Source organism: Triticum urartu, chromosome 5A (assembly GCF_056163025.1).
Source record: "Triticum urartu cultivar PI428250 chromosome 5A, HENAU_Tu73, whole genome shotgun sequence".
Classification (NCBI taxonomy): Eukaryota; Viridiplantae; Streptophyta; class Magnoliopsida; order Poales; family Poaceae; genus Triticum; species Triticum urartu.
The window spans coordinates 64,380,424-64,393,335 of NC_141877.1; the positions used below are offsets into that span (position 1 = coordinate 64,380,424).

Below are 12,912 nucleotides of genomic sequence, written 5' to 3' on the forward strand. Positions count from 1 at the left end.
CCCATCAAGCACATACTTGCCCTATAGGACAGATTGCCACAATCCTTCTTCAGTTTCCATTTTCCAAAACCATTTCACCAGCAAAGCTTTATTCATAATATCTATATTAAGAATTCTCATCCCTCCAAAATATTTAGGGAGACGTCATTTTTTCCACTTAACTAAATGGTATTTTTTTTCTTTCTTATCCTCATCTTCCTGCCATACTAATCTTGCCCTATAAACAGTGGCGGCGCCAGGAAATGAAGGCTGGGTATTCATCCAAATTTTTTTGGCTCTAAATGTAGTATATGAACCAAACAACACAACACTAGCAATATATGAACAAAACAACACTAGCATAACTGCAATAGCAATATTTCAATGTATCAGACCATAACAACATGAATACATAAGTACCTTTTGATTGATAAAGTGATGATATCCTTCTTACAATATAACTTTGCGGTCGCCTTTTTGGAAGAGATTGATGACATCTTCATCCTTCACTTGATCGAAAAATTCTCTCTCAACAAATGTAACCAAGCAATTGTTCAAATATTCATCACCCATTTTGTTCCTTAGCTTATTCTTCACATAGCTCATTGAAGAGAATACCCTTTCAACACTAGCAGTAGCTACTGGCAAAATCAATACCAACTTAAGAAGCTTGTAAACAATATGATATTATTCATTCTTGTTTGTCTCAACAAGTATAACTGAAAGCTGACACAGATTTTTCAGATTTTGAAACCTTTCATCTCTACGCACATTAGTAACATACATGTTTAGTTGCCATGGAAGTCTTGCCAGTTCATCACTTGTAAAATCAGAAGCATAAAACTTTGTAGCAAGCCTAACCAACTTCTCTTGGTCATAAGCAGCAAATAGATGAAGTAGACAGAAAGCTGCCATGCAAGAAAGTAGTTCCGTGTTTACCTCATCGAATCTGCCATTCAGCTCACTGATTTGCCTATCAATGACACCCACAAACATATCAACCTTGAAGCAGTGGTAATTGTTCACACCATTACATAAACCTCTTCTAGGCCGACCAACGGGAAAGTAAGGACCCTCCATATCAACAACTTTGATCTTATGCTTTGTAGAAACAGATGTGACCTTTGTGAGAAAATCATCCCATCCAGCATCGGTCCTCAAAGCCTCCAAGTAATACTTTGTGTCACCAACAAGCTCAATAGCATGAACAATATCTTCGTCTTGATTTTGCAAAGCTCTACACAACTCATCTGTGTATCCAAATATTTCTTGCATCAAGTGTGCCATGAAAACAAACTCAAATGATCGAAATATTTTCTCTATGGATAGAGCTGCTTGTGCCTCCGCACCATGGTACTCATCTCCAATCTTGCGAAGGACTCGTCGTAGTGTACCATACATAGAGATGACACGGATCATAGTTTTGAAGTGAGAGGTCCAACGTGTATCACATGGCCTTCCCAAACCCATTTCCTGATTCAGCCCACTCCCTGTTTCTACTTCTTCCAATTCCAATGCATCAATGAGTTCTTCAGCCTGAGCTATTCGAAGCATTCTCATCTTTTTACAAGACATGCCAAGAGCATTTAACAAGTGTGCAAGCTGCTGAAAGAACCAAGTACAATCACCACTCTCCTTAGCAACAGCAACAAGAGTTAACTGTAGTTGATGGGCAAAACAATGAACATGGTAGGCAGAAGGGGACTCATCCATAATCAGTTTTTTCAGGCCATTAGCATTACCTCTCATGTTACTAGCTCCATCATACCCTTGCCCATGAACCATTGCAAAGGTCAAATTGTAGTCCATAAGCATTTTATGAATTGCAGCTTTTAGTGTCAAAGAGGTAGTATCTTCAACATGAGCAAGACCAAGAAATCTTACAACCGCCCTTCCTTTCTTATCAACATAACGCAAGCAAACAGCCAACTGTTCATTCTGATAAACATCACTAGATTCATCTGCAAGTATTGCAAAATGATCACCATCAAGTTCCTCAATGACTAGTTTAGTAGTCTCTTGTGCACAACATTTTATCACCTCTTGCTGTATATCATGGTGAGTCATCCTGCAGTTCTGTGGAGCATTCTTGAGAACAACCCTGTCAACCTCTTCAAAATTTCATGCTAGCCAATTTAGAAGCTCAAGGAAATTTCCTTTATTTAGTGAGTCTTCACTTTCATCATGTCCTCTAAATGCCAAGCCTTGGCGCAACAGAAATCTCACACACTTGAGTGTCCATGTCAAACGCTGTTTATACAAAGCCTTGTATTGTGAGGTGTTTGAAGCAATAGACTCCCGAATTGATGTTTGTGGTGTACTGAACCTATCATACTTCTCCTGAGCTTCAGCATGAGCACTACAAACCTCACCTTCATGTTTCTTCAATCTCGACTTCATGTTCCAGTTATTAAATCCCTTCTTCACAAAAGCATCTCCACCGGGACATCTTGTTTTATCCTTGAACAAATAGCAAACGAAGTAGAAAGCGGCTTGTTTGTCCACACTATACTCAAGCCACTTGTAATCCTTAAACCAAGAAGGAGAAAAGCGACGCTGTAATCCACTTATATCTCTATACTCAAAATTATGTTTCTTTGGTTGACATGCCCCCAACTCGATGTATCTCCTTCTAACTTTATCCTGGTCATTGACATTGTACCTAGAGATGGGGATCCGTTTCCCAGGATCAGACTCAAGTGCTTCCAAATCTACTTCAAACTGAACTTCATCATTTGCTTCATCATCTTCTACAATTGGGGTTGGGGAGCCAGCTGCACTCTCAGGTTCTGTGTGTCCATCATCAGGTTCATGTGCTTGCACAAGTGCCAGTTGCAGATTGCTCTCAATAGTAGGATGAACGATACTGCTCTCAACTTCAACATCAGGAGGATTTGGTGTAGATGTCGAAGTTCTTTTATTTGCCTTGGAAGCTCTCTCCCACAATGCAACAATGCTAACACCCTTCTTCTTCATCTGTGATACAAGATCAGAAAAAATAGATCAGCAATCTAGTAATCTACTAAGTTGGTCGTTCTAGCAAATTGGTTCAGGTGCATACATGTACTAGCGAATAGCAACCTGGTCGTTCTAGTGCATACATGTACTAGCAAATAGCAACCTGGTTGTTCCACCAAACTACAAATATGCAAGTAAGGACTATGTATTGTGTATTTCTGTTGTCAGTGTTATTTTTCGTATAGGAATAACCGCTCGATTTACCTGTATATTTGTTTTTTCTATAACTCGAGTGTTAAATGATAGCTGCTAAAGAATAGTTGTAGGCTATAAAAACATTAAATTCATGCTATGGAAATATAACAAAGCCACTTTAGACAAAATTTATCCCAGAGCCAGCTTAGTAGCTTAGTAAAGTTATTTGCATTTTAAACCGGTAGTCACGCTGACTGTGTTAATGATACACCATGTGAAATATGATTCAGAATAGTTGTGTAGCAACGAAACAGTAACTGGGAACATGTATGCACTAGAAAACATCTCCCATCCAGCTGCTCCCATCCTCAACTCATTAGTTCAGTTCAAGAGCAGAAACTACTCGATTCGAGGAAAAAAGAAAAGTAGAACCTACTCATGAGCTGACTGAATCTGAATTCTGAAACACTAGAACTAGGAGCAACACTGACTAGGAGAAGAGGAGAATATAACCTGGTCCGCAGGTCGCCCGTTCAGCGGCTCCGCTTGCCGCGCTGCTGCCTGCGGTTGGTACTGGCCGCCGCCGCTGCTGCAGCAGCAGGCGCTAGGTTAGGTTGGGTTTTTTTAGACAAAAGTTAGGTTGGGTGCTTGGGGAACGGACGAGTGGGGGCTTGGGGAACGGCCGAGTCGGGTTGAACGTGTCGGGGGCTGGGGAACGACTGCGCACGCGCGGTAGCTTCCGCCCGATGGGCTGTGCCGCTGTGGGCTTGTGGCTTGCGGGCTGCTAAATAAGACATATATTTTTTTTAGATCAAATCTTGGGTATTCACATGAATACACCTGGCGCCGCCGATGCCTATAAACATCAGCTTTCTTCCTCACCCCCACTGGCATGGGATAAAAGGACATCATAAAAAAGTCAAACAATATTGCACCAAAGTAATCCTTCCTGCTATGGATCCTAGCGGTCTACCTTTGCTAGCAGCTACATCTTCTTTCAATGCGATGCCATCACCTACCATAAGATTAGCATATGATCTTTTTCATATACTTATACTTTTACTTATGTGGTGTCATCACCTACCATAAGATTAGCATATGATATTTTTCATTTATTTTCCTTTCTTCTTATTTATTTATTTCCTTTTCTTTTTATTGCAACTTGAAAGTAAAAAAGAAAAAACTCAAACTAAACTTTATTATATATCTCACACACGATTACAAGGATAGATCACTAAGTAAACTCTCGAAAAGAAAGGATCGAACTAAACTTTTATTCATCTAAAGCGAAAGATCGGACTGAAATAAGTAAAGGCAAAAGATAGTGGGGATTATACGATACCGGGGCACCTCCCCCAAGCTTGGCGGAAGCCAAGGGGAGTGCCCATACCAAATACTCAATTTTCTTTTGGTTAAAAGTGCGTTATATCGACTAGAGGGGGGTGATGTTGGGGAACGCAGCAGAAATTCAAAATTTTCCTACGTGTCACCAAGATCTATCTATGGAGAAACCAGCAACGAAGGGAAGGAGAGTGCATCTACATACCCTTGTAGATCGCTATGCGGAAGCGTTCAAGAGAACGGGGTTGAAGGAGTCGTACTCATCGTGATCCAAATCACCGGAGATCCTAGTGCCGAACGGACGGCACCTCCGCGTTCAACACACGTACAGCCCGGTGACGTCTCACATGCCTTGATCCAGCAAGGAGAGAGGGAGAGGTTGAGGAAGACTCCATCCAGCAGCAGCACAACGGCATGGTGGTGGTGGTGGAGGAGCGTGGTACTCCAGCAGGGCTTCGCCAAGCACCGCAAGAGACGAGGAGGAGAGAGGTAGGGCTGCGCCAGGGAAAGATCAAATCGTGTGTGTTGCAGCCCCCTAACCTCAAGTATATATAGGGGAAGGGGAGGGGCTGCGCCCCCATCTAGGGTTCCCTCCCTAGGGGGGGCGGCAGCCCCCAAAACCCATCTAGGGTGCGGCCAAGGGGGGAGAGAGGGGGGCGCACCTAGGGTGGGCCTTAAGGCCCATCTAGACCTAGGGTTTGCCCCCTCCCACTCTCCCTGCGCCTTGGGCCTTGGTGGGGGGGCGCACCAGCCCACCTGGGGCTGGTCCCCTCCCACACTTGGCCCATGCAATCTTTCTGGGGCTGGTGGCCCCACTTGGTGGACCCCCAGGACCCTCCCAGTGGTCTCGGTACGTTACCGATAAAACCCGAAACTTTTCCGGTGACCAAAACATGACTTCCCATATATAAATCTTTACCTCCGGACCATTCTGGAACTCCTCGTGACGTCCGGGATCTCATTCGGGACTCCGAACAACATTCGGTAACCACGTATATCTATTCCTTATAACCCTAGCGTCATCGAACCTTAAGTGTGTAGACCCTACGGGTTCGGGAACCATGCAGACATGACCGAGACGTTCTCCGGTCAATAACCAACAGCGGGATCTGGATACCCATGTTGGCTCCCACATGCTCCATGATGATCTCATCGGATGAACCACGATGTCGAGGATTCGATCAATCCCGTATACAATTCCCTTTGTCTAGCGGTATTGTACTTGCCCGAGATTCGATCGTCGGTATCCCGATACCTTGTTCAATCTCGTTACCGGTAAGTCTCTTTACTCGTTCCGTAACACATCATCCCGTGATCAACTCCTTGATCACATTGTGCACATTATGATGATGTCCTACCGAGTGGGCCCAGAGATACCTCTCTGTCACACGGAGTGACAAATCCCAGTCTCGATTCGTGCCAACCCAACAGACACTTTCGGAGATACCTGTAGTGTACCTTTATAGCCACCCAGTTATGTTGTGACGTTTGGCACACCCAAAGTATTCCTACGGTATCCGGGAGTTGCACAATCTCATGGTCTAAGGAAATGATACTTGACATTAGAAAAGCTTTAGCATACGAACTACACGATCTTTGTGCTAGGCTTAGGATTGGGTCTTGTCCATCACATCATTCTCCCAATGATGTGATCCCGTTTTCAACGACATCCAATGTCCATGGTCAGGAAACCGTAACCATCTATTGATCAACGAGCTAGTCAACCAGAGGCTTACTAGGGACATGGTGTTGTCTATGTATCCACACATGTATCTGAGTTTCCTATCAATACAATTCTAGCCTGGATAATAAACGATTATCATGAACAAGGAAATATAATAATAACTAATTTATTATTGCCTCTAGGGCATATTTCCAACAGGTGAATAGGCAATTTTTATGAATTCTTCACTGAGGAATTTGCAGGTGAGGAAATTCCTTAGCGAAGAACTACTAGCAGCGGAATAAGTACTCAAAAGTAAACATAACAGAGCACAAGCATAGTCATCATGATGAAATGAAGACAAGCACAGAGTACAGAAAGTGTAAGCACAGGATAACACAACATAACACAGGATGAAGACAAACAGACTGAAGAAATTGAACTGAGGAAATTGAGAAAGTCTTCAGTCAAATTCTTCAAACACAGATACGAACAAGCACTCAACACAGTTATGAGGAAATGAAAGAGTTGAGGAAATAGAACCAGTGAGCTTGGTGAAGACAATGATTTGGTAGACCAGTTCCAACTGCTGTCTCAGTTGTACATCTGGTTGGAGCGGCTAGGTATTTAAACCTGAGGACACACAATCCCGGAGACACAGGCCTCACCGTATTCTCCTTGAGGTAAGGTCACACAGACCTCGCCCAATCACTCGTGGTAAGTCTTCAGGTGACTTCCGAACCTTCACAAACTTGGTCACTCGGCGATCCACAATTCTCTTGGATGCTCTAGACCTTGATGCCTAACCGTCTGGAAGAAGCACAGTCTTCAAAGGTAACAAGCGTCAGATCCACGCAGGATCAATATCTTTAGTGATGCTCAATCACTTGGGGTTTGTAGGTGTTTGGGTTTGGGTTTTCCTCACTTGATGATTTTCGCTCAAAGTCCTCGAAGGATGGGATGCTCTCAAATGACAAGTGTCAGTTTCTCTCGGAGCAGCCAACCAGCTAGTGGTTGTAGGGGGTGGCTATTTATAGCCTAGGGAGCAGCCCGACATGATAAGACATAAATGCCCTTCAATGATATGACCGTTATGTGGGTAGATATTTTGGGATAGCTGGCGCATAGCACAGCAACGGTCGGAATTTTGAGTAGCAAAATCCTCAGGGCTATCATGTTCCTCACTGTGTAGGCAATCCGCACTGGCGAATTCCTAACTCCTAAGTCAGAACAAATTCCTCTGAGACCAGAACAACTTCGTCTCTGTCACTGAAGAATGTGACTGAACTATATGAGATTTCCAATGGCTTCACTCGAAGGGATTGGTAGGTATAGGATTTTGAGTTGAGCATCACATGGAAATTTTTCCTTAGTATTTCCTCGACCCCCTTTAACAGTACGGTGTTTCCTATGACTCAAGAAAGAGAAAATGAAACTAGGAAAACAAAAGTCTTCATGCTTCATGTTCCTCGAATGAATGCCAACTCTTCAAAGGTCACACCAATTTCTTCACTTTCAAAGTCTTCAGAAATCCAAAGTCTTCAGTTGAAGAACCTCATTTTTAGGGGTCGACTTTCTCTGTAAATTCAAACTCCTCATAGACTTATAGACCTGTGTACACTCAAAAACACATTAGTCCCTTAACCTATAAGTCTTCAATACACCAAAATCACTAAGGGGCACTAGATGCACTTACAATCTCCCCCTTTTTGGTGATTGATGACAATATAGGTTAAGTTTTCAACGGGGATAAACATATGAAGTCTAAAATACTGATATTGAGGAATTTGATTGCAAGATATAGAAGAACTCCCCCCGAAGATGTGCATTATGAGGAATTTTCTTTTGAAGCATTGCACACTTGAAGAGTAGAATCATGGAGATCTCCCCCTATATCTTATAATTCATACACGCATTTGACATATCATAATGAGGAATTTGAAATGCATGATGAAATATGGTGACCGATGTAATTCAGCATGCGTGCATTAACATATATGAGGAATAAGCATGCAGAAAAGCACATCAAACGTATCAAAGCACCATCGGGTTTAAGTTTATAACTCGATCCAATAAAGTTTCAGAAGAACGAGAGTTGTAACTTAGCAAAAAAACACCCATATAGACATACCCGCTTGAAGACTAACTCAAAATTCTCCCCCTTTGTCATCGAATGACCAAAAGGATCGAAAATGAGGACTAACACCCCTAAAGAATATCAAGTTGATGAAGGAGCGCCAGCGTTGTTGGGGTCGTTTGTCGTGGAAGGGCCTACCACAGTGTCGTCCAAGTCTTCGTACTCGTCGTTATCGCGTGATGAAGAATATGAGCTGGACACCAAAGAAGGAACCTTGACCTTCTTGAATTTCTTCGGTGGAGGTGCAGACCAGTCAAAATCTTCCTTGAGACCCATTTTCTTGAGATCTTCTTCACCATACAGATGTGAGAGAATGGCCCAGGTGCGACCGAAGACTTCATGGAGGTAGTAATGGTTTTTCTTCACTGCGTTGTGTGTAGCATTCATGTTGTGAAGAAATGAACCAATCTGACGCTTAACCCATTTATGGTTTCGATCCACCTTCTGGTGAAGACTAAGCAGATGCTCACGGCCAGTCATCACACGAGGAGCAGTGGCTTGAGGAGTAGACTTGGGTGCATTGGCAGCAGAGTCATGTGTGGCAGAGTCATCATTGGTGGAATAAGATGCAGCTTTGCGAAACTGACCATCCAATGGACGAATGCCTTCATCAATGACTGCAGGAGCCTTGCCCTTTTCATAAGTTGAAGTAAAATCCTGCTTGAGGACTTTAATCGGGGGTAGATAGCTAAGGTGATTCTGAAAATCAGCCTTGTAGTTGAGTGAAGACCTTGTCCTGAGGAATCTCATAATCCAAGGTGCATAAGGTTTCAGCTCAAACGGAGAAAGTGCAGCATTTGCCAGAGTCCTCATGAAGAAATCATGATAGTTGATAGGAATGCTATGAATGATGTTGAATAGCAGATTCTTCATGATGCCAACTATTTCTTCATCAGATCAGTCGTGGCCTTTAATGGGACTCATTGTCCTCGTCAGAATGCGATAGTCTGTTCTGGGCACATAGAGTAAATCCTTCACGAGGAATTTGGTCCTTGGGGCTTGACCGGGCTTCAAAGGCTTCATTAACACTTGCATGTAATGAGCTGTGAGTTCTGGTTCATGATACAGGCAGCGAGCTCCTTCACTGGGTGGACTGATGGGCAGGGCATGAAGCAATTCAGAGGCCGGTGCCTTATAGTGAGTATTTTCGATCATCCAGTCCAAGACCCAGGTGTTGATATCTTTAGGATCACCTGTGATATGCAATGTAACGTAGAACTGAAGAATAAGCTCTTCATTCCAATCAACAAAGTCAGAGCAAAAGTTGAGGAGGCCTGCATCATGAAGAACACTGAGCACAGGAGAGAAGCAAGGTAATGATTCCATGTCCATGTGAGGAATATGCTCATGGTAGAAGATTTTGTCTTTGTTGAAAAGTAGTGAAGAATAGAAGTTGGCATGGCTTGCAGTCCAAAAACGCTTCCTCCTTAGACGAGCAGAGTCATAAGGATTGTAGTCAGTGAAGAACACGTGCTCGCCGAAGAAATCATGAGCCTTGAATTTCTGCTTCTTCGAGAAGGGATCCTTTGTCTGAGGGTGAGGAGTGTCAGTCAATTGCATCACAACCTCCGGGATCTCGATCTCAGGCTCCACGGGCTGAGGAATTTCAGGTGCTACTTCAGTGGCAGCCTGTGACTTCAATTCTTCATTTACATGATCTTCAGCACTAGTGGCTGGAATTTCTTCATGGACAGACAGTGTGGCATGTGGTTCATCGGATCCCATTTGTACAGTAGTTTCTGGGGACTGAGGAATTTGTTGCAATGGTTTGAAGAGTGGAGAGTTGGGGTGCTGACTTTCCCAAAATTCATCACTTAGCACAGGTGTGGTATAGCCAATGCCCACATCTTCATCTTCCATTTCTTCAACGTTGGCCTCTTCAGCAGTAAACTGAGGCATAGGCGAGGAGACAACTGGTGTTGAAGGGATTGTATCCACTTCAATTTCTTCATCCATCTGCTCTGACGAAGCAGCGGAGGGATTGTCTTCTTCAGATTCACTTGGAATCACATATTCTTCATCAAAAGGAACAAGGTCCTTTGATGGCATGGTTGAGATAGGAACATCATCAATGGGGTTTGCAAATGAGCTAGTCAATGGCTTCATCTTCTTTGGGGTTGAATAATCTGATGAAGTTGATGCCTTACTTTTCTTCACTGCTGCACAATCTGCAGCCTTAGTCTTCTTCACATCTGATGCAGATGGAAGGATTGGAGTTGGTGTAGGTGCAGGAGGAGCATAGGAATTGGGTTGAATTTCTTCAGGTACAACTGACATAGTTGCCCTGACTTCTTCATTTTCTTCAGGTGCACCACTAGTGGATGCCCTGCTGATACATCCATTTTGCATCATGATTTTATATCGATATTTATTGCATTATGGGCTGTTATTACACATTATGTCACAATACTTATGCCTATTCTCTCTTATTTTACAAGGTTTACATAAAGAGGGAGAATGCCGGCAGCTGGGATTCTGGACTGGAAAAGAAGCAAATATTAGAGACCTATTCTGCATAGCTCCAAAAGTCATGAAACTTCATGGAAGATGTTTTCCAAATATATAAAAAATACTGAGAGCAAGAACTTCACTAGGGGGGCCACACCCTGCCCACTAGGGTGGGGGCGCGCCCCCTACCTCGTGGGCCCCCTGGTGGCCCTCCGGTGGCCATCTTCTGCTATATGGAGTCTTTCGATGGGAAAAAATCATAAGCCATCTTCTCGGACGAAACTCCGCCGCCACGAGGCGGAACCTTGGCGGAACAATCTAGGGCTCTGGCGGAGCTGTTCTGCTGGGGAAACTTCCCTCCCGGAGGGGGAAATCATCGCCATCGTCAACACCAACGCTCCTCTCATCGGGAGAGGGCAATCTCCATCAACATCTTCATCAGCACCATCTCATCTCAAAACCCTATTTCATCTCTTGTATCCAATTCTTGTCTCCAAGTCCAGGATTGGTGCTAGTAGGTTGCTAGTAGTGTTAATTACTCCTTGTAGTTGATGCTAGTTGGTTTAATTGGTGGAAGATCATATGTTCAGATCCTATATGCATATTAATACCCCTCTGATTATGAACATGTTTATGCTTTGTGAGTAGTTACTTTTGTTCCTGAGGACATGGGACAAGTCTTGCTATTAGTAGTCATGTGAATTTGGTATTTGTTCGATATTTTGATGAGATGTATGTTGTCTCTCCTCTAGTGGTGTTATGTGAACGTCGACTACATGACACTTCACCATTATTTGGGCCTAGAGGAAGGCATTGGGAAGTAATAAGTAGATGATGGTTTGCTAGAGTGACAGAAGCTTAAACCCTAGTTTATGCGTTGCTTCGTAAGGGGCTGATTTAGATCCATATGTTTCATGCTATGGTTAGGTTTACCTTAATACTTTTGTTGTAGTTGCGGATGCTTGCAATAGAGGTTAATCATAAGGGGATGCTTGTCCAAGTAAGGGCAGCACCCAAGCACCGGTCCACCCACATACCAAATTATCAAAGTACCGAACGCGAATCATATGAGCGTGATGAAAACTAGCTTGACGATATTCCCATGTGTCCTCGGGAGCGCTTTACATCATATAAGAGTTTGTCGAGGCTTGTCCTTTGCTACAAAAAGGATTGGTCCACCTTTCTGCACCTTATTTACTTTTGTTACTTGTTGCTCGTTACAAATTATCTTATCACAAAACTATCTGTTACTACTTATTTCAGTACTTGCAGAGAATACCTTGCTGGAAACCGCTTATCATTTCCTTCTGCTCCTCGTTGGGTTCGACACTCTTACTTATCAAAAGGACTATGATAGATCCCCTATACTTGTGGGTCATCAAGACTCTTTTCTGGCGCCGTTGCCAAGGAGTGAAGCGCCTTTGGTAGGTGGAATTTGGTAAGGAAAAATTTATATAGTGTGCTGAAATTTACTGTCACTTGTTACCATGGAAAGTAATCCTCTGAGGGGCTTGTTCGGTGTATCTTCACCCCGACCAGTAGAGCAAAGAGTTGCTCCTCAACCTACTGAACCTACTAAAAATGAAAATGAAAATGACAATACTTGCTTTGAAGTTCCTTCGGGTATGATAGAAAAACTGATAGCTAATCCTTTTTTAGGAGATGGAACAAAACATCCTGATGAACATCTGATATATGTGGATGAAGTTTGTGGATTATTTAAGCTTGCAGGTGTACCCGGAGGTGTTGTTAATAAGAAGGTCTTCCCTTTATCTTTGAGGGGAGATGCATCGACATGGTATAGGCTATGTGATGGTATGGGGTCTTGGAATTACAAACGATTGAAATTGGAATTTCATCAGAAGTTTTATCCTATGCATTTTGTTCATCGTGATCGCAATAATATATATAATTTTTGGCCTCGTGAAGGATAAAGCGTCGCTCAAGCTTGGGGGAGGCTTAAATCAATGTTATATTCATGCCCCAATCATGATCTCTCAAGAGAAATGATTATTCAAAAAAAATTTATGCTCCGCTTTCTGATAACAATCGCACCATGCTTGATACTTCTTGTGCTGGCACTTTTATGATGAAGACTATTGAATTCAAATGGGATTTATTGGAAAGAATTAAACACAACTCTGAAGATTGGGACCTCGACAATGGTAAGGAGTCAGGTATGACACCTAGT

General features: G+C 43.0%; 1 pseudogene; it reads right to left on the reverse strand.

Moving 5' to 3' along the window:
• Nucleotides 1-234: 234 nt before the first annotated feature.
• LOC147968065 (uncharacterized) lies at nt 235-3,144 on the reverse strand (annotated as a pseudogene).
• Between the last annotated feature and the right edge of the window lie 9,768 nt (nt 3,145-12,912).